General features: G+C 45.0%; 2 non-coding genes across 2 annotated transcripts; both read left to right on the top strand.

Annotated features, from left to right (window-relative positions):
• Window positions 1-274: 274 nt before the first annotated feature.
• TRNAL-UAG (transfer RNA leucine (anticodon UAG)) lies at window positions 275-354 on the top strand. The gene has a single exon. It is a non-coding gene; the product is annotated as a tRNA-Leu (tRNA).
• A 16,206-nt stretch (window positions 355-16,560) lies between these two features.
• Window positions 16,561-16,631, top strand: TRNAG-GCC (transfer RNA glycine (anticodon GCC)). Its single transcript has one exon. It is a non-coding gene; the product is annotated as a tRNA-Gly (tRNA).
• Window positions 16,632-20,039: the final 3,408 nt, after the last annotated feature.

Consider the following 20,039-nt stretch of genomic DNA (forward strand, 5'->3'; position numbering starts at 1 on the left):
TGCAGACGCTATTTCGAAAATACTTTGTTAAGTTTATTTAGCTGCTAAGTTCTAAATGAAAACATAACATAATTAAGAACGTGTGCAAGTGCAAAGCTTTTTATTAATAGCTATATAGCAACTTAATGTTGGCTAACGGGAGAAGGGTCTCCGTGTAACCACCTGTGATGACGTCACGCTTGTATGCAGTGGCCTTCTCTTTCGGTGGTCACGCTTGAGCACATCCACAATGTAATGTCCTACAATAGCTCTGTAGTTATGCTCGCTTTTCAGCGGTAGCGTGGCCGAGCGGTCTAAGGCGCTGGTTTTAGGCACCAGTCCGAAAGGGCGTGGGTTCGAATCCCACCGCTGCCAGCAATTTTAATTCATGTATTATGACGATTTCATTACAAATGAAAGGTGAAGAAGCAGTGTGAAGTGCGGCATTTCGTTATCACGTGCAACCTCTGAAACTTGGGTTTTGAAAGAGCGTGCGACTGTAATGTAGAGCTGGGAACGATGCAGTTGCTCGTATGATTGCAATCGGTAGTGCCAGTGCAGCGCTCCATCCGGTATTTTCCGCTAGAAACCAATCGATGCTTCGGACGGCGAGCGGATGACAGAGGAACAGCACAGAATGTCTGTTCGCTTGCAGTTCCAGCAGTGGTGCGCAACGGATGTGTTAGCGACGTAGTAAATTATCATCATCATCATCTGTTTAACCTCCAGGTTCGGTTTTTCCCTCGGACTTAGCGAGGGATCCCACCTCTACCGCCTCTAGGGCAGTGTCCTGGAGTTTCAGAATCTTGGTCGGGGGATACAACTGGGGAGTATGACCAGTACCTCGCTCAGGCGGCCTCACCTGCTATGCTGAACAGGGGCCTTGTGGAGGGATGGGAAGATTGGAAGGGATAGGCAAGGAAGAGGGAAGGAAGCGGCCGTGGCCTTAAGTTATGTACCATCCCGGCATTCACCTGGAGTAGAAGTGGGAAACCACGGAAAACCACTTCCAGGATGGCTGAGGTGGGAATCGAACCCACCTCTACTCAGTTGACCTCCCGAGGCTGAGTGGACCCCGTTCCAGCCCTCATACCACTTTTCAAATTTCGTGGCAGAGCCGGGAATCGAACCCGGGCCTCCGGGGGTGGCAGCTAATCACGCTAACCACTACACCACAGAGGCGGACAAGCCTTGTCTTAATATGTTAAAAAGCGTGGTTTGCACCGTGGTGCTGACAATGTTATTAGGCATTATAATACGTGCCATCGTTCAGGACATTACTCGCCTGTAAGTACAGGGATTAGACATATTCAAACACGAGGAAGCAATAAAATATATGGAAATTGCCTTTCACATATGCAGGTACTTGAGTTTGAGGATGGAACCTGTAGAGTTGATTACATACCAACACATGTAGGACATGAAACTGATGTAGCCACGCCTGAGTCTAACAGAATGGTAAAAGCTTGGCTAGCTACAGACATCGCCAACAAAATTTCTTTTGATGCCGTACTAGACAAGGTCCGCGACTCACTTTCGGACTCTAAACTAGATCGGATTCACCTCTTAACAAAGAAAGACTTGTATAACATTGAACACTGCTTCAACTTATCTTCCTCGTCCGTGAGAGACAGTAATGGCGGTACTAGCGTTGAAGCTTGGGTAAATGAAGTAATGGTGATGGTAGTTATTGTTTTAAGAGGAAGTACAACCAGGTAACCATCCGTTATATACCACTAATCAGAGAGAAAAATGGAAGGGATCCGACACTTCGAAAAAAGAAGGTATCGGCCAAAGAAAGACAAGAGCCACGAAGGGCACGAAAATGGAAGACTCTCTAGGCCTAATGCCGTCGGGATCGGAAAAGAACGAGAGTTGACCAAGGGAGGTCAAATAGGATAGATAAAAGTGAGGAGCCTGGCACAAGTAAGTGGAAGCAATGCTAGGACTCAGCGAAGGGCCCCGTGGTCATCAAACCACGTTCCTAAGTTAAGAGCCCGAGGGCACCTTTCAGTCGCCTCTTACGACAGGCAGGGGATACCGTGGGTGTTATTTTACCTCCACCACCCACAGGGAATAAATTAAGTAAATTCTAGTGATAATCCATGTGTTCTGTATTATAAACCCCAAGACACAGTGAATGAAAAACAACCCAGGATTAATGGCAAGTGATTTTGTATTAATTATCATGAGCAGTGAGCAGCGAGTAATCTTGAAGTATGGGAATGAATAGTCTGGCTTCGAACTGACCGCACTTTTTGTCCTAGATGATATGAGACAGGGGTTCCCCTGCGGTTTCCTCATATTTAATAGAAGTGGTTAATATGTCCCTCCTATATTTTTGAGCCATGGGAAGATTTTGTTAACAACCTGGAAAGGCTAGGTCAAGCAGCAGGGAAACCTTTCTGGACAGTAATAAAAAAATCTTAGGAAGGGTGGGAAAAAGGAAATGAACAGTGTTTTGAGTAATTCAGGTGAACTCATAATAGAACCCAGGGAATCACTGGAGAGGTGGAGGGAATATTTTGAACATCTTCTCAATGTAAAAGGAAATCATCATGGTGGTGTTGCAAACAGCCAAGCTCATGGGGAGGAGGAAAATGATGTTGGTGAAATTATGCTTGAGGAAGTGGAAAGGATAGTAAATAAACTCCATTGTCATAAGGCAGCAGGAATAGATGAAATTAGACCTGAAATGGTGAAGTATAGTGGGAAGGCAGGGATGAAATGGCTTCATAGACTAGTAAAATTAGCGTGGAGTGTTGGTAAGGTACCTTCAGATTGGACAAAAGCAGTAATTGCACCTATCTATAAGCAAGGGAACAGGAAGGATTACAACAACTATCGAGGTATCTCATTGATTAGTATACCAGGCAAAGTATTCACAGGCATCTTGGAAGGGAGGGTGCGATCAGTCGTTGAGAGGAAGTTGGATGGAAACCAGTGTGGTTTCAGACCACAGAGAGGCTGTCAGGATCAGATTTTCAGTATGCGCCAGGTAATTGAAAAATGCTACGAGAGGAATAGGCAGTTGTGTTTATGTTTCGTAGATCTAGAGAAAGCATATGACAGGGTACCGAGGGAAAAGATGTTCGCCATACTGGGGGACCATGGAATTAAAGGTAGATTATTAAAATCAATCAAAGGCATTTATGTTGACAATTGGGCTTCAGTGAGAATTGATGGTAGAATGAGTTCTTGGTTCAGGGTACTTACAGGAGTTAGACAAGGCTGTAATCTTTCACCTTTGCTGTTCATAGTTTACATGGATCATCTGCTGAAAGGTATAAAATGGCAGGGAGGGATTCAGTTAGGTGGAAATGTAGTAAGCAGTTTGGCCTATGCTGACGACTTGGTCTTAATGGCAGACTGTGCCGAAAGCCTGCAGTCTAATATCTTGGAACTTGAAAATAGGTGCAATGAGTATGGTATGAAAATTAGCCTCTCGAAGACTAAATTGATGTCAGTAGGTAAGAAATTCAACAGAATTGAATGTCAGATTGGTGATACAAAGCTAGAACAGGTTGATAATTTCAAGTATTTAGGTTGTGTGTTCTCCCAGGATGGTAATATAGTAAGTGAGATTGAATCAAGGTGCAGTAAAGCTAATGCAGTGAGCTCGCAGTTGCGATCAGCAGTATTCTGTAAGAAGGAAGTCAGCTCCCAGACGAAACTATCTTTACATCGGTCTGTTTTCAGACCAACTTTGCTTTACGGGAGCGAAAGCTGGGTGGACTCAGGATATCTTATTCATAAGTTAGAAGTAACAGACATGAAAGTAGCAAGAATGATTGCTGGTACAAACAGGTGGGAACAATGGCAGGAGGGTACTCGGAATGAGGATATAAAGGCTAATTTAGGAATAAACTCGATGGATGAAGCTGTACGCATAAACCGGCTTCGGTGGTGGGGTCATGTGAGACGAATGGAGGAGGATAGGTTACCTAGGAGAATAATGGACTCTGTTATGGAGGGTAAGAGAAGTAGAGGGAGACCAAGACGACGATGGTTAGACTCGGTTTCTAACGATTTAAAGATAAGAGGTATAGAACTAAATGAGGCCACAACACTAGTTGCAAATCGAGGATTGTGGCGACGTTTAGTAAATTCTCAGAGGCTTGCAGACTGAACGCTGAAAGGCATAACAGTCTATAATGATAATGTATGTATGTATGTATGTATGTAAGACAAGAAGTTGGAAAATTAACTCCTAACGTTTTTATGTCTGATATGGCAGAGTCTTTCTTCATGCCATGGATTTCAACAATGGAGCAGCCAGAAATGCGACTCTTCTGTTCCTGGCACGTAGGCCTAGACAGGACTTGGAGGAAGAACATGTCAAAAGCGAAAGGAAAGGTGAATCAGACTGAAGTATACAAACTTATTAGGACCAGAATGCAGGAAAGAGACATTTCAGCTTTTGAAATCATGGTTCCAGCTGTAATGAAACAACCGAATGAGGATCCTGACACAATTGAATTTGCCATGTATTTTCAGGAAAATTATCGAAAAAATGTAAGGTCATGGGCTTATTGTTACAGAATAAGCAGTGGCCTGAATACTAATATGCACATCGAAAGAATGCATAGGACACTAAAACATACATATTTACATGCTAAAAATGCCAAGCGGCTAGGTAAAGCAATTCATGCTCTGATGACCTTTGTCAGAGATAAGTTGTTTGATCGGTTGGTGGTACTTAAATGTTTTAACTGCAATTTCAAGTTAGTCTATAAATATAGTGCCTGCATTCATCAATACACCTGCACCTGTGCTGATTTCAGCATCCATCCATAGTATTTGCTTGCTTAGAATCAGCAGCCAGAATGAAGTGTCCAGCTCGCTGCATAATGATAATGGCGACAGAAACAGTGAAAACGATTTATTTGTTCATACAGATGAACACTGTGCTAGTGAGAAGGAGATCTCGGGAAAAAGGGAAATAAGCAATTTGCTCTAACTTGGGCGACTGAAAAAAAAAAGAAACTCACAGACGAGTTCGTTCTGTTAATTATAGGAAAAACTTCAGAAAGTGAAATAAAAATTCTTAAACGCCGTTATGGCATCAATAAAAGCGACCCTAGCTGCTGTTCGTTCTAATGAAAGTTGAGAACTCTTTAGGAGAGATACATCGGTATCTCTATCATGCAAAAGATACATAGCGTAACAGAGGAGATTATTTTCCACTAGAAGCAAAAAAGGAAAAGAAGTGTTCAGCTATGAGGAAATCTGACGGCACAGAGGAACAGAATATCTGTTTCCTTACTTCAGGGAAACTGACTGACCCCAGTCTCGTGTATACAGTGTAATATTATAGTGTGTGGATTGTTGTAAAATGCGTGTTTTGTATATTAGTGTAGAACCTACTGTAATTAGCAGTATTACAATAAAAATGTTACGCGTACAGACTATCGAAATAAACTTTTGGGATCAAATCAAGGACACCGAATCAGAAGACTAGCAGCCCAGGAAGCAGCATCGTCAAATTCACCAGGTATGCATGATCATTTTAAAATTTCTTGCCTGTGTTTCAGCCTGCTTTTTCTGATATTTGTCACTGTAGCGTGTTGACGAGTGAGAATTAAACAACTGGAACTGACCGCCATAACATGAGGAGTACATTCGATAAACCTCCGGTTCGTTCGCAAGTATTCGGCGTAGAGCCATACTTACATCGATTCGCGGCTCTGCCACGAAATTTGAAGTGGTATGAGGGCAGGAACGGGGTCCATTCAGCCTCGGGAGGTCAACTGAGTAGAGGGGGGTTCGATTCCCTCCTCAGCCATCCTCGAAGTGGTTTTCTGTGGTTTCCCACTTCTCATCCAGGCAAGTGCCGGGATGGTACGCAACGTAAGGCCACGGCCACTTCCTCCCCTCTTCCTTGTCTATGCGCTTGGGCGAGGTACTGGTACCCCGACCCAATGTCTCACGCTCCAGGGCACTGCCCTTGAGGCGGTAGAGGTGGAATCCCTCGCTGAGTCCGAGGGTAAAACCAACCCCGGAGAGTAAACGGAAAGAAAGATTATTATTACTGTACGTCCTACTAACCACTTCTGCGTTTTTCTGCGACGTCGAGGAGCCGGAATTTTGTCCCACAGGAGTTCGTTAATGAGCCGGTAAACCTGTCGACATGAGGCTGTCATATTTGAGCACGTTCAAGTACCACCGAGCAAAGTCGGAATTGAAACCGCAAACTTGAGCTCAGAAGGCCAGCGTTCTACCGTCTGAACTACTCCGTCCATTATAGCATTCTTCTTAACCTCCTTACCCTCCAGGGTTGGTTTTTCTTTCGGATTAAGCGAGGGATCCCACCTCTACCGCCTCAAGGGCAGTGCCCTGGAGCGTGAGACATTGGGTCGGGAATACAACTGGGGAGGATGACCAGTACCTCGCCCAGGCGGCCTCACCTGCTATGCAGAACAGGGGCCTTAGCGGGGGATGGGAAGATTGGAAGGGATAGACAAGGAAGAGGAAAGGAAGCGTCCGTGGCCTTAAGTTAGGTACACACCGGGCGAGTTGGCCGTGCGCGTAGAGGCGCGCGGCTGTGAGCTTGCATCCGGGAGATAGTAGGTTCGAATCCCACTATCGGCAGCCCTGAAGATGGTTTTCCGTGGTTTCCCATTTTCACGCCAGGCAAATGCTGGGGCTGTACCTTAATTAAGGCCACGGCCGCTTCCTTCCAACTCCTAGGCCTTTCCTATCCCATCGTCGCCATAAGACCTATCTGTGTCGGTGCGACGTAAAGCCCCTAGCAAAAAAAAAGTTAGGTACAATCCCGGCATTTTCCTGGAGGAGAAGTGGAAAACCACGGAAAAACCACTTCCAGGATTGCAGAGGTGGGAATCGAACCCCCCTGTATTCAGTTCACCTCCCGAGGCTGAGTGAATCCCGTTCCTGCCCTCATACTACTTCAAATTTTGTGGCAGAGCCGGGAATCGAATCCGGGCCTCCGGGGGTGGCAGCTAATCACACTAACCATTACACCACAGAGGCGGACATCAGTTCTTACTCTTCAGTAATAAATGAGCTACGAGCATCGTATGTAATACATGTTTACATGCGATGGAATATAATTATTACTTAAACATTTTTACTATTAATAACTTAATATTGTAAATGCATTTGCAACGATATATTATTATTATTATTATTATTATTATTATTATTATTATTATTATTATTATTATTATTATTATTATTATTATTATTATTTCGTATGGCAAAACAAAGATACATAATAATAATAATGATAATAATAATAATACTGCTATTTGCTTTACGTCCCACTAACTACTTTTTCGGTCTTCGGAGACGCCGAGGTGCCGGAATTTAGTCCCGCAGGAGTTCTTTTACGTGCCAGTAAATCTACCGACACGAGGCTGACGTATTTGAGCACCTTCAAATACCACCGGACTGAGCCAGGATCGAACCTGCCAAGTTGGGGTCAGAAGGCGAGCGCCTCAACCGTCTGAGCCACTCAGCCCGGCAACAAGGATACATTATAAGTACATATAAATACATATTTCTTAAATAAGTATGTAATTTACAAGTCAGCATTCAAAACTTAATGTCCAGACTTTTCAGCCAGTCCACTGCTTCTGTAGAGTACTATGTAATTCTTGAACAGATCCACTGAATCTTCTTTTTGGGCAGTCTATAACAACGTGCTGGATGGTTTGAGGCTCATTATCACAGTCGCAGAATTGGTCTTCAGATTTTCCCCACTTGTGAACAAAAAATGCCGCACTTGGAGGTCGGCATGCGATTCCTCATCCCATTGCAAGACAAAAGTTTCTATAGCCAAATCGGATCTGGTGCTGTTGGAAAACAAGTCGAAAACGAGAAGCTGGCAACACTGTCACATCCTGTAGAACATCGGAATGTAATAGAGAAACGTGCATCATCCCGCTCTACCATACGCGCCATCGCAGCTTACTGAGTCGACTGCTGGGCTATCAAACCCACATGCACCATGGAGCTACGGCTCGAATCTACGTCAGTTTTTTTTTAAAAAAATTGTGTGTGTGACGTCAGGTCCCTAGTTCCCGTCGTGTAACTGCGTTTGTAAACACGGCATCCTGTTGTCACAAGGCAATAGTCGAACACATGACAGTGTGATCCATTCAACTGAATGCATGAGTCGACTAACCACGCAGTGCACAACAATAACTGGTCCTGTCAAGTGCATGTAGGGCGGCTTCCTGGTGGAGTACTCAAACGGCGAATACGTCGATATGCTTTTAGTGTTGGGCGCATCCGATAACCAAGCTTCTGCTGCTGCTCGTGAGTATGGAGCACGGTACTCTCAAAGGCGCCATCCCGATAAGAATGTTTTTCGTCGCCTTGAGCAACGCCTGCGCGAAACCGGTAATCTTCGACCACAAGTAGTGGTCAGAGTTCGTCCAAGGACTAGCCGTACTCCACAAACAGAGGACGACATTCTTTAAGCCGTTCACCAATCACCTCGGCGAAGTACCCTTGATATTGCAAGGCAGTTCCAGGTATCTCAAACACTTGTTGTTGACGTGTTGCACGACGAAGAAAACTGCATCCATGCACTACGGAATTACACGTTAACTCAACACCAGCGGCCAGAAGACCGCATTCAACAAGTACAGTCCTGTGAATGCCTTTTGCAACAAGTTAATGAACATTTTATAAAGAATGTGATATGGAGTGACGAATGTAGCTTCACTCAGGAAGGTAATTTCAAGCATCACAACAGCCATTATTGGTCTGACCACAACCCACATGTCACCCGTGAACGTGGCTTTCAGGCACGCATTGGCATAAACCTGTGGGCTGGAATCGTGGGAGGAGTGCTTTTAGGCCTGTGCCTATTTCCGGACAAGTTAAATGCGCCCCGCTATAGTACGTTTCTGTGCAATACTTTGCCTGACGCTCTTTAAAACGTTCCACTTGCTGTTCGGCGACAGCTATGGTTTCAGCATGATGGTGCACCGCCACACTTTGGAATGACTGTGCATAACTGGTTAAATGAAGCGTTTCCAGGAAAATGGATTGTCGTAGAGGTCCAATGTTCTGGCCTCCACGTTCCTCTGACCTTAATCCACTAGATTTTTATTTGTGGGGACACTTAAAGGAACATGTTTATAGTACTCCACCCATGGATGTATAAGACCTAATAGCTCGCGTGCATGCTGCATCGGCAATGGTGGATGCAGGTGTGTTGCGTAAGGTCCGGCAAAGTATGCTCCAGCGAGTGGCGAAGTGTTTGCAAATGCAAAGGGGTCGCTTTGAACATCTGCTGTGAAGTGAACGTTGCTCGTAAGTGTACGTACCGGCTCTGTGAAGATAAGACTGGACGTCACACGTACACTATGGAATTATTGTGCGTAACATAATGGGCAATCCAGTGTAGCCTACCTACTGTGCTGTATTGCGTTTCCTTCTACCGCATTGTATAGAGACGATGTTACTGTATCCACTATTATGTCCTACGTATTGGCTTTATTTGCCATCGACGAAACAAAGAGGTCGTTTACGCCTGTAAGAAGTTCATGTTATGTTTAAATGATTAATTAAAGGTAAATGTGTGACGTACCCACTCTTGCCCACAGATGTGTGACAAAATTGTGACGTGGCGGGTCACCTTAATTTTAATATAAATAAACAAATAAATAAATAAATAAATAAATAAATAAATAAATAAATAAATAAATAAATAAATAAATAAATAAATAAATAAATAAATAAATAAATAATATCTCATTGTTTCTCCATAAACAATATCTCATGGGCGCCAGCTTTCAAGCTTATGGCTTGGAAACCATAGTTGATGATTAATAATGATAATAATAATAATAATACGTAATGAGAATCTAAAAACTCCCAGGGGTGGGGTGACGGAGCACTAACCATTATGTACACTAACTTGGAAGTTAAGGATCATTAGTAATAATTTCAGAAAATACAAATTAAAACAGCTATTTATTAGGATGAAAAACGTGACGTAACGGCGTATTAACGAAATCTGAACTTACGGAAGCAAAAGAAAAATTAAATGAAATAAACTCTGAGAAAATGAACTGTTACGCGAAAGCTTGCAGTAATTTATGCCATTAGCTCACCATTTGTTGATTCTGTTATCTGGATACAATCTATGTAGCAGCTGATGATTGATGGATCTCTCATATAGGCGGCGTCATCTCTTGTTTTGGATTCCAGGCCTACTTCTGCTTTGTGCATAGTACACTAGCTGTACTACGACTTTCCAGCCTTTAACACTTCCTACAGTACTCCTTACACAAAGTCGTAATGAGTCCTAATTTCAATAGCAAAACCACAATGGGTTACGTTCATGGAGACAATACATTTGTATTCTTCCGTATTACGGAAATGTAGCGTAAACAATTCATAACAAAATCTCTCCTGCCCTATACCAGTCAAAATCGGTCTCCCGTTGACTTTAACTCTCGTCATTGAGATGACAGGTCCCAATGAGAGTAACTCTTGAGTAGTACACTACTCAGATGCGAAGGGAACAAAGTTAAGATCTTCTCCATGTCAAGACGTACTGCCCTCCTCCGGTGATATATTAGAATCGTAGAATCGTCCTCTCCAGCTCTTGTCGTCGACGTATATAGGCTTCAAAGTCTCCCTCCATCAACCATATCACATGGTCCAGTAAGATTTGAGGTCTTATCCCTTCTCCTATGTACTGCTGTGAATCCATCATGTTGTTTCATTACGTCCATTCACATATGTTGAACTTTCCTGCGGAAACAAGACGTCAGGTAGCAAACTTCGAAAAGTAGGCATTAACAAGGTTTTAAATTTTTTTCCTCAGAGTATGGAAGGTGTACTGTCTCTCGTAACCTTGATGACGTACGTTTCCTGGTAATGGGCTGAAATTAGCCTGCTGACTTCGGTCACCTCACTACGGCAATTGGAAAATTTACTGCAAGCAATTAATACGAATGCTGTTGAAATACTTTACACAATAAGCCGTTCGTTCAGAATCTCACCCAAGATCACCGTTACAACATTGCCCACATTAAAGCATATGAATTTTCCGCCAGTGAATTCAATCGGAGGTCTCCGGAGGTCTCCGGAGGAAGAACTAAAACAACTGCTCCGCTCCTCTCCTACCGTTCCCAGCTCTACTCAGCTGACTGCTTCAATGTGTACAGTGTACTGCGTATGAGCGGAGTGCATTACATTACAGTCGAATGGAGTGGACACGATCACGTTTGCTGTGGTTTTCTCTTTGACTTCCCCGCCTGTCCTGCTTTTGGAAATAAATGCGTACTGTGGCTTCAAAAGAAAAGGAAACTTAGCAAGAAAACTTGAAATATAGAAAAACTAGAAACCGGACAATACAAGATTTCTGATTGGGGTGCGATCAGAAGTCGTATTTGGTCGGTATTCAAGCCTGTAGTTGACAGTGATGGGAAAGAGGTTCATTTTGTGTACTGAATGATCTGAACAAGGCCTGAATGAATGACGACCGGGCGAGTTGGCCGTGCGCGTAGAGGCGCGCGGCTGTGATCTTGCATCCGGGAGATAGTAGGTTCGAATCCCACCATCGGCAGCCTTGAAGATGGTTTTCCGTGGTTTCCCATTTTCACACCAGGAAAATGCTGGGGCTGTACCTTAATTAAATCCACTGCCGCTTCCTTCCAACTCCTAGGCCTTTCCTATCCTATCGTCGCCATAAGACCTATCTGTGTCGGTGCGACGTAAAGCCCCTAGCAAAAAAATGAATGACGAACATTCCAATTTTCCCGGGTCAGCAAACTCCACGACTATGCCATAATCTGCACATAGATGCAAAAATATATAAACCGAAATTGTGAGATGAAAGAATATATAGCATCATCCTATTGGAGGACAAATGGACAAAACGACCCAACACTCCACCAGATTGCCAACAAAGTACCAAGCGTCAAGTTCTTCTTCAGCGAGAAATTTCAGCACACAGCTCTGGTGACTCCTTCTCCTCATTATTTTTGATTCGGCCGGGTGACGTCACAACTTTACCATCGCACCCAGCCGACCCAACAAGCATATCGGCCAGACGCCTAGTTGGAAGTCGTCTATAGACAATGTTCACCTGTATTGTCCTGGACGTCCACCATTCCATCTCGGAAGAAACCATCCTCCCCGACCTCCGCAAGACGGGAGTGCACAGCGCAACCAGACTCTACGAAGGCTCCGCTCCAGCACCAGAGGTCCTTCTATTTCTCACCTCTCCGACCGACCGTGACCATCTTCTCGCCACTGGTGCCCATATTCGCAGCCGTCTTCATCGCGTGGAACCCACTCCTAGCCAAGTTCTTGAACAATTACCGGACTACTCATCTGATCTTCCTGCATCTGATGCTTCTACGTCATCTCCCTACCCCACCCCGCCACAACCATTGTCCTTCTCTGCATCACTTCTACCGCCACGATCACCACCACCACTATTACCACCACCATCTCCTTTGTTCACAACCCCATCACAAACTCTCTTACCACTTCGGTTACTACCCATCCCACCCCTATAATGATAACTACTGTCACCTCCCCTCCCAACCTTACCCCATCAAGCCAACAAGCAGCATCTGAAACTGCCACCGACACGACGCCACCATTATCGCCAGCTTACACCAGCGTCATTCGAGGAGTGGACCCGCTCTTATCCACGGATACCATCGTCCAAGCCCTTCGCCAGACCGGAACACCAGTGCGCCGAGCAACCCGGATCATCAATGCCTCAGGACCTACGCACCTTGTTCGACTTCATCTACCGACTCCGGACACCGCCCAACACCTCATCGACAACGGAATTCATCTCCACGGCCGCCTTCATCAGATTGAACCCTCTCGTTCTTCTCCCCAAACTTCCACCCGACCTCCTACACCTCGTCGCCGTCCCCGGCCAGCTCCACCTTTCCTTCCACCGAGTCCACACATCTGTTTTTACCCGCCTCCACCAGATCTCTCTCCCCCACCACCACCCCTATCAAACCCCTCCATATCTTACTCACTTTACTGCATCATTTCTCTTTATCTTCCACAACCTAGCCCATTCTTTCACCCCTCTCACACACCCCTCACTAGTCCCACAGCCTCGGCATTATTCCTTTACCCCACCATGCTTCCCTACATGTTTATAATGCAGTGCATAATCTTTGTAACATGCCACAACCGAAATTGTAAATCTGTAATACCACTGTTGAAAATTTTTCTGTACTTCCTATTGTAAACCCCTTGATATAATAAAGCACCTCGCCATCTCCTACACATTCACATCCTTTACCCACCTCCTTCTTCCGTCACATCTCCCCAACCTGCCCGCATCTCTTGGCCAAAGAGAGGGCGACACCCTCTAGGTGGCCCGCCCCACCCCTTCAGGGTGGAGAATGAAAGCATTTGATAGATAGACAGAAATTTCAGTTCAGTGGGCTTCATTCTCAACGCATGGTGGTCTCTTCTGCACTCAGACAATGTTCTTCTTTTTTATTCACAGTTATTCCACTACCATTAATCAGTGACCAATAAACTACACACATCAACTAAGTAAAAGCCGTGATCAGGTCTTATCATGTGGTTTAAATTGCAATTTGACTCATTTAGAGTTAAACGCGAGAGAATATGCACCCCCTGTGCTTGGGGCGGTAGAGTAACACCCACGGTACCCCTGTATGTCGAAAGAGACGACAAAAAGGGGCAGCAGTGACTCTTAACTTGGGAGTGTGAATTATGACAACGGGGCCCGTAGCTGAGTTCTAGAATTGCTTCCACTTACTTGTGACAGGCTCCTCACTTTCATCTACGTTATCCGGCCTCCCTTGGTCAACTTCCGTTCTTTTCCGATTCCGACCGTGATCATTCCTTTCTTTAGCCGATATCTTCATTTCTCGATGTGTCGGATCCCTTCCTTCCTTTCTCTCTGATTAGCGTTAGTAGAGGATGGTCGCCCAGTTGTACCTCCTCTTAAAACAATAATCACCACCACCACCTTGAATATGCTTCAAGTTATTTAGATTAATTTCCAGTTAACACGTGCCAATTGCAGATGAATATTAGAGTTTCTAATTAAGTTTTAAAATGTATTATTATTATTATTATTATTATTATTATTATTATTATTATTATTATTATTATTATTATTATTATTATTATTATTTATTCATTCATTCATTCATTCATCATCTGCTTACCCTCCAGGGTCGGTTTTTCCCTCGGACTCAGCGAGGGATCCCACCTCTACCGCCGCAAGGGCAGTGTCCTGGAGCGTGAGACTTTGGGTCGGGGGATACAATTGGGGAGAATGTCCAGTACCTCGCCCAGGCGGCCTTACCTTCTATGCAGAACAGGGACCTTGGTGGGGGATGGGAAGATTGGAAAGGATAGGCAAGAAGGAGGGTAGGAAGCGGCCGTGGCTTTAAGTTAGGTACCATCCTAGCCGCCTTCTGGCCGAATAATGGAACTAAGCCCCGTACTACCAACTGACAGTTTCTTTTAACTAGCAGCTTGCAATACACCTACTTTCATTTTATGTCGTCCAGCAGCATGCATAAAATGTTAGCATACTGGCCTTTGGCCCACGGGGACCAGGGGGTCTCGGGTTCGATTTTCGGTCGGGTCGGGGATTTTAATTTTCATTAGTTAATTCCTATAGCTCGAGGACTGGGTACTCATGCCGTCTTCAGCATTAGACTACATCATAGGTAGAGCCTCATCCTCACAGACGTGCAGGTCACCTAAAGGGAGTCAACTCCAAAGACCTTCACCAGACCTCATAGTTTTCTAAGTTACTGTTGGTACTCGAAATCGACCTGAACGAGGTCTCTAAAATTAAATAGAGGAGCAAAAGCACGTATCTTGCCATAACCGCACACTTTGGTGATTTCACTTAAAAACTTCACTGGCGAATTGGCTCAGTATTTACCTTCCTACTACATGCTCCTTGTTCCTTCTTTCTTTCTTTCTTTCTTAATACGTTGGGTATTTTTATCCCTGGGACTCAGCGATGGCGATGGCAGACTTTGGGTCGGTGGGATACAACTTGGAAGAAGAATCAGTACATCGCCTGCTATGCTAAACAGGGGCCTTGTGGGGGGAAGTGAAGTTATGTATCATCCCGGCATTTGTCTGGAGAAAAACTGGGAAAACACGGAAAACCCCTTGGAGAACAGCTAAGCGAGACATTCCGAGGATGAATGGACCCCTTTCCAGCCTTCGCACAATGTTCAAATTTCGTGTTAGTGACGGGAATCGAACCCGGGCCTCCACGGATATCAGCTAATCACACTAATCCCTACACCACAGAGGCTGACTGCTCCTTGTTCTTCTGAGCTATTCCTCAGCCTCCCTCCCACAGTCAATCAGCATTTTTACTGCGATAGTTGTCTGGGAAAATCTAGTGTCTATTAAAAACCCACCCATTTCTGTTCTGCTGTCCATTTAGGGATTTCCATTATACTCGTATGATTGTAAAAATTACAAAGTTGAGTGTTATTTTTAATGTACAAAATCAGCATTTTAGGCTATAAAATTGTAAAATAGGCTGTAACGGTCCAAATAATCACTTAGGAGTACAATAAAACTCAGTGAAGTTAAGGGATTTATCATGAAACAGCATCATATATGTATACATATTTAATCCTGTTATTTCTTCCGGCTCCATTGGCTAAATGGGGTCCCGGGTTCGCTTCGGAGATTTTAATCTTAAATTGTTAATTCCCTTGGCTCGGGGATTGGGTGATTGAGCTGTCCGGAAAATCCCTGTAACTCATTCCCCACACAAAACACCATCATCCACCACAATTACACGCAGTTACCTACACAGGGCAGATGCCGTCCGCCCTCAACGGAGGGTCTGCTGTACAAGGGCTGCACTCAGCTAGAAATACCCACACGAAATGAAATTTAAAAATGTCATTTCATAATTTCATGTAATTATCTGTTTAAATGCCAGGACTCAGCCTGGGATCCCACCAATTCCGTCTCAAAGGCAGTGTCCTGGATCATGAGATATGTGTTGGGGGGTACAACTACCGCCCCCAGGCGACCTCACCTAATACGCTGAACAGGAGCTGTGTAAGATTGTAAGGGATAAGCAAGGAAGAGGGAAGGAAGCGGCAGGGCCCATTTCGGCAGTTTCCCGGAGAATAAGTTGGAAACCACGAAAAACCACTTCATGTAATTATCTGTTTAAATGCCAGGACTCAGCCTGGGATCCCACCAATACCAGGATATGGCTGAGGTGGGATTCGAACCCCCCTCTGCTCAGTTTACCTCCAAAGGCCGACCTCAAATCCTCGTACCACTTTACAAATTTTTCGGGGCAGAGCCGGGAATCAAACCCGGGCCTGTGGGGGTGGCACACTGCAGAGGCTTATGTTGGAAGTTGGTCGGAGTAGGGGATCTACAAGACGCTTCAAAGATTTTTCGGGAGCACTCGTGATCTTCTGTAAATAGTTCACTGCGAGTAAAATATAGATGGCGGGCGCTCATCAGTATACTGTAGGTCTCTGGTATAGCATAGACCATTATGTCATATTTTGCTGGGTTAGGTGACCGCGTGAGGAAAGGTAACACCGCAGACAGAAGACACGTTGTTTTGAAGCATCGGTGCTTCAGTGGTAGAATGCTCTCCTGCCACGCGGGCGGCCCGGGTTCGATTCCCGGCCGATGCATAATACCTAGTTCATTTTTACATTCGATATTGTAAACTAGACACAAAATGAGTACTCAGGAATTCAGCTTTTGCTGCCCTAGAAACAAAATAGGCATTTGCGCTAAAATTTTAGGACTAGTAAGAACTGGACGGTCCGCCTCTGTGGTGTAGTGGTTAGCGTGATTAGCTGCCACCCCCGGAGGCCCGGGTTCGATTCCCGGCTCTGCCACGAAATTTGAAAAGGGGTATGAGGGCTAGAACGTGGTCCACTCAGCCTCGGGAGGTCAACTGAGTAGAGGTGGGTTCGATTCCCACCTCAGCCATCCTGGAAGTGGTTTTCCGTGGTTTCCCCCTTCTCCTCCAGGCGAATGCCGGGATGGTACCTAACATAAGGCCACGGCCGCTGCCTTCCCTCTTCCTTGCCTATCCCTTCCAATCTTCCCATCCCTCCACAAGGCCCCTGTTCAGGTACTGGTCATTCTTCCCAGTTGTATCCCCGACCAAGAGCCTGAAGCTCCAGGACACTGCCCTTGCGGCGGTAGAGGTGGGATCCCTCGCTGTGTCCGAGGGAAAAACAGACCCTGGAGGGTAAACAGATGATGATGATGATGATGATGAAGAACTAGACAGCGTATTTTTACATTTATAGAGCATATAAATGTATATGTACGGAATACGTCTGCCTCTGTGGGGTAGTGGTTAGTGTGATTAGTAGGGCCCGGATTCATATGCACTAAAAACTGCGAAAATATGCATGCATATATGCACTAACAAATTGAAAAAATGCACGAAAATATGAACGAAAATGAAACAAAAACTCTTCCCAAAAGGATTATTTAATTTCATGTCAGTGTTAAATTGATAAACATAGTTCATTCCTTGCAAATTGTGAAAGGCAGTAGGTTATCGAAGGTACAGTTTTTTCAAAGTTTTCAGTTCTGTTGTCGGACAGAATTATTTTATACGCTGAAAATTATACTTCTAGGTCGACAGACGTAACTGGACAATATTTGTACACTGTCACTGACTGCTCGGAATATTCTTCTGGCAAAGACAGCCTGATCCATTTTTTGTAGTTGGTTTTGGTTGAATCTTCCTCAGTCCATCACCGCACTGAGATTCCTTTTAACCTTTTCTACAGTTTCACCACGGATACCACTTAAAGTACTACCGGGTGTTTTGAATTAACTGAAGGGATTCGTGTAGGGGTGCACCGCGAGCTCCTACGCCTTCTGAAGTGACGAATCATGCACATGGACAAAACTGATATATCTGTATACAGTTTCAGATTCAAATGTACACTTTGCTTCCCGAACACGCGCAGTATGACTATTATATATGTTTTTGCTATTTGTTTTATATCGCACCAACACAAATAGGTCTTATGGCGAGGATGGGATAGGACAGAACTAGGAGTGGGAAGGATGCGCCCGTGGGATTAATTAAGGCACATCTCCAACATTTGCCTGGTGTGAAAATGGGATACCACGGAAAACATCTTCGGGGCTGCCGACAGTGGAGTTTGAACCCACTGTTTCCCGAAAGCAAGCTTACAGCTGCTTGGCCTTCACTGCACGGCCAACTCGCTCTGTCAATAATTCATTATACTTGTATATAGTCCAATATGATATGTAAGGGAATAATATTGACTAAAGAAAGAGACTAAGATGCACACGTGTTGAACATCTAGTCTCTAAATTTCAAAATCTGGTAAGGTATGAATGGGGACTGCTACACGTATTGTACGAAGGGAAAGCAACAAACTGTATATATAGAAAATATATTCGTCATCATCATCATCATCTGTTTACCCTCCAGGGTCGGTTTTTCCCTCGGACACAGCGAGAGATCCCACCTCTACCGCCTCAAGGGCAGTGTCCTGGAGCTTCAGACTCTGAGTCGGAGGTTACAACTTGGGATATGACCAGCACCTCGCCATGGCGGCCTCACCTGCTATGCTGAACAGGGGCCCGGATGGGTGATGGGAAGATTGGAAGGGATAGACAAGGAAGAGGGAAGGAAGCGGCCGTAGCCTTAAGTTAGGTACCATCCAGATATTTGCCTGGAAGAGAAGTGGGAAACCACGGAATACCACTTTCAGGATGGCTGAGGTGGGAATCGAACACACCTCTACTCAGTTGACATCCCGAGGCTGAGTGGACCCCGTTCCTGCCCTCGTGCCACTATTCAAATTTCGTGGCAGAGCCGGGAATCTAACCCTGGCCTCCGGGCTGGCAGCTAATTACACTAACCACTACACCTCAGAGACGGACAGAAAATATATTCAATAGCTGTAAATACACACAGAATGAGTTAAACGGTGGCATATTCCTGGTTTAAATGCACATCTTTTCTTATTTTCTTTTGTTGTACCAATTGGCTGCAAACGGAAAATGGGTATGGCTCTTAGTGGCAGGAGGTGCAATTCTTTTGATTTGATTCCCGTAGGCGATCTGCGCGTCGTGATGATGATGAAATGATGATGGCGACCCATACACCAGTCCGCCTCTGTGGTGTAGTGGTTAGCGTGATTAAGCCCGGGTTCGATTCCCGGCTCTGCAACGACATTTGAAAAGTGGTATGAGGGCTGGAACGGGGTCCACTCAGCCTCGGGAGGTCAACTGAGTATAGGTGGGTTCGATTCCCACCTCAGCCATCCTGGAAGTGGTTTTCCGTGGTTTCCCACTTCTCCTCCAGGCGAAAGCCGGGATGGTACCTAACATAAGGCCACGGCCGCTTCCTTCCCTCTTCCTTGCCTATCCCTTCCAATCTTCCCATCCCTCCACAAGGCCCCTGTTCAGCATGGCAGGTGAGGCCGCATGGGCGAGGTACTGGTCATTCTCCCAATTTGTATCCCCGACCTAGAGTCTGAAGCTCCAGGACACTGCCCTTGAGGCGGTAGTGGTGGGATCCCTCGCTGTGTCCGAGGGAAAAGCCGACCCTGGAGAGTAAACAGATGATGATGACACATACACCCAATCCTGTCCTTCTTTTTTCTACCGTTTTCCCCCATGATAAAGTATATGATATGTTAAAATAAATCGTGTATTTGTTTAATATAACGTAATTTAGCACAATAGAAGCCCCGCCATATCATAAAAGAAACTGTAGTACTAAAAATAATAAACTTCCTTAAAGAGAAGTAAAATAAGGGCGATAACCGAGTCTCAATGACCTGCTCGAGTGGTTCCCCTGGTCTACATGGGCTTCACTTTATCCTCATGATAATTACCCCAGCTTGAACAACAATTACGGTAAGTCACTATTTGTATAGACAGCAAAGTAACTTCCGTTAAGTGAAGGGTAAGTATGACGGGCGTCGTGTAGGCTAACGCAGACAAGAGAGCGTGTTGATTAGGGATGGGCATGAGCGCAGCTCGAGCGGCTCGAGCTGATGACGTCACTGCTCGATCTAGGTCGAGCAGTA

The sequence above is a fragment of the Anabrus simplex genome, chromosome 1 (genome assembly GCF_040414725.1).
Source record: "Anabrus simplex isolate iqAnaSimp1 chromosome 1, ASM4041472v1, whole genome shotgun sequence".
In the NCBI taxonomy this organism is placed as follows: Eukaryota; Metazoa; Arthropoda; class Insecta; order Orthoptera; family Tettigoniidae; genus Anabrus; species Anabrus simplex.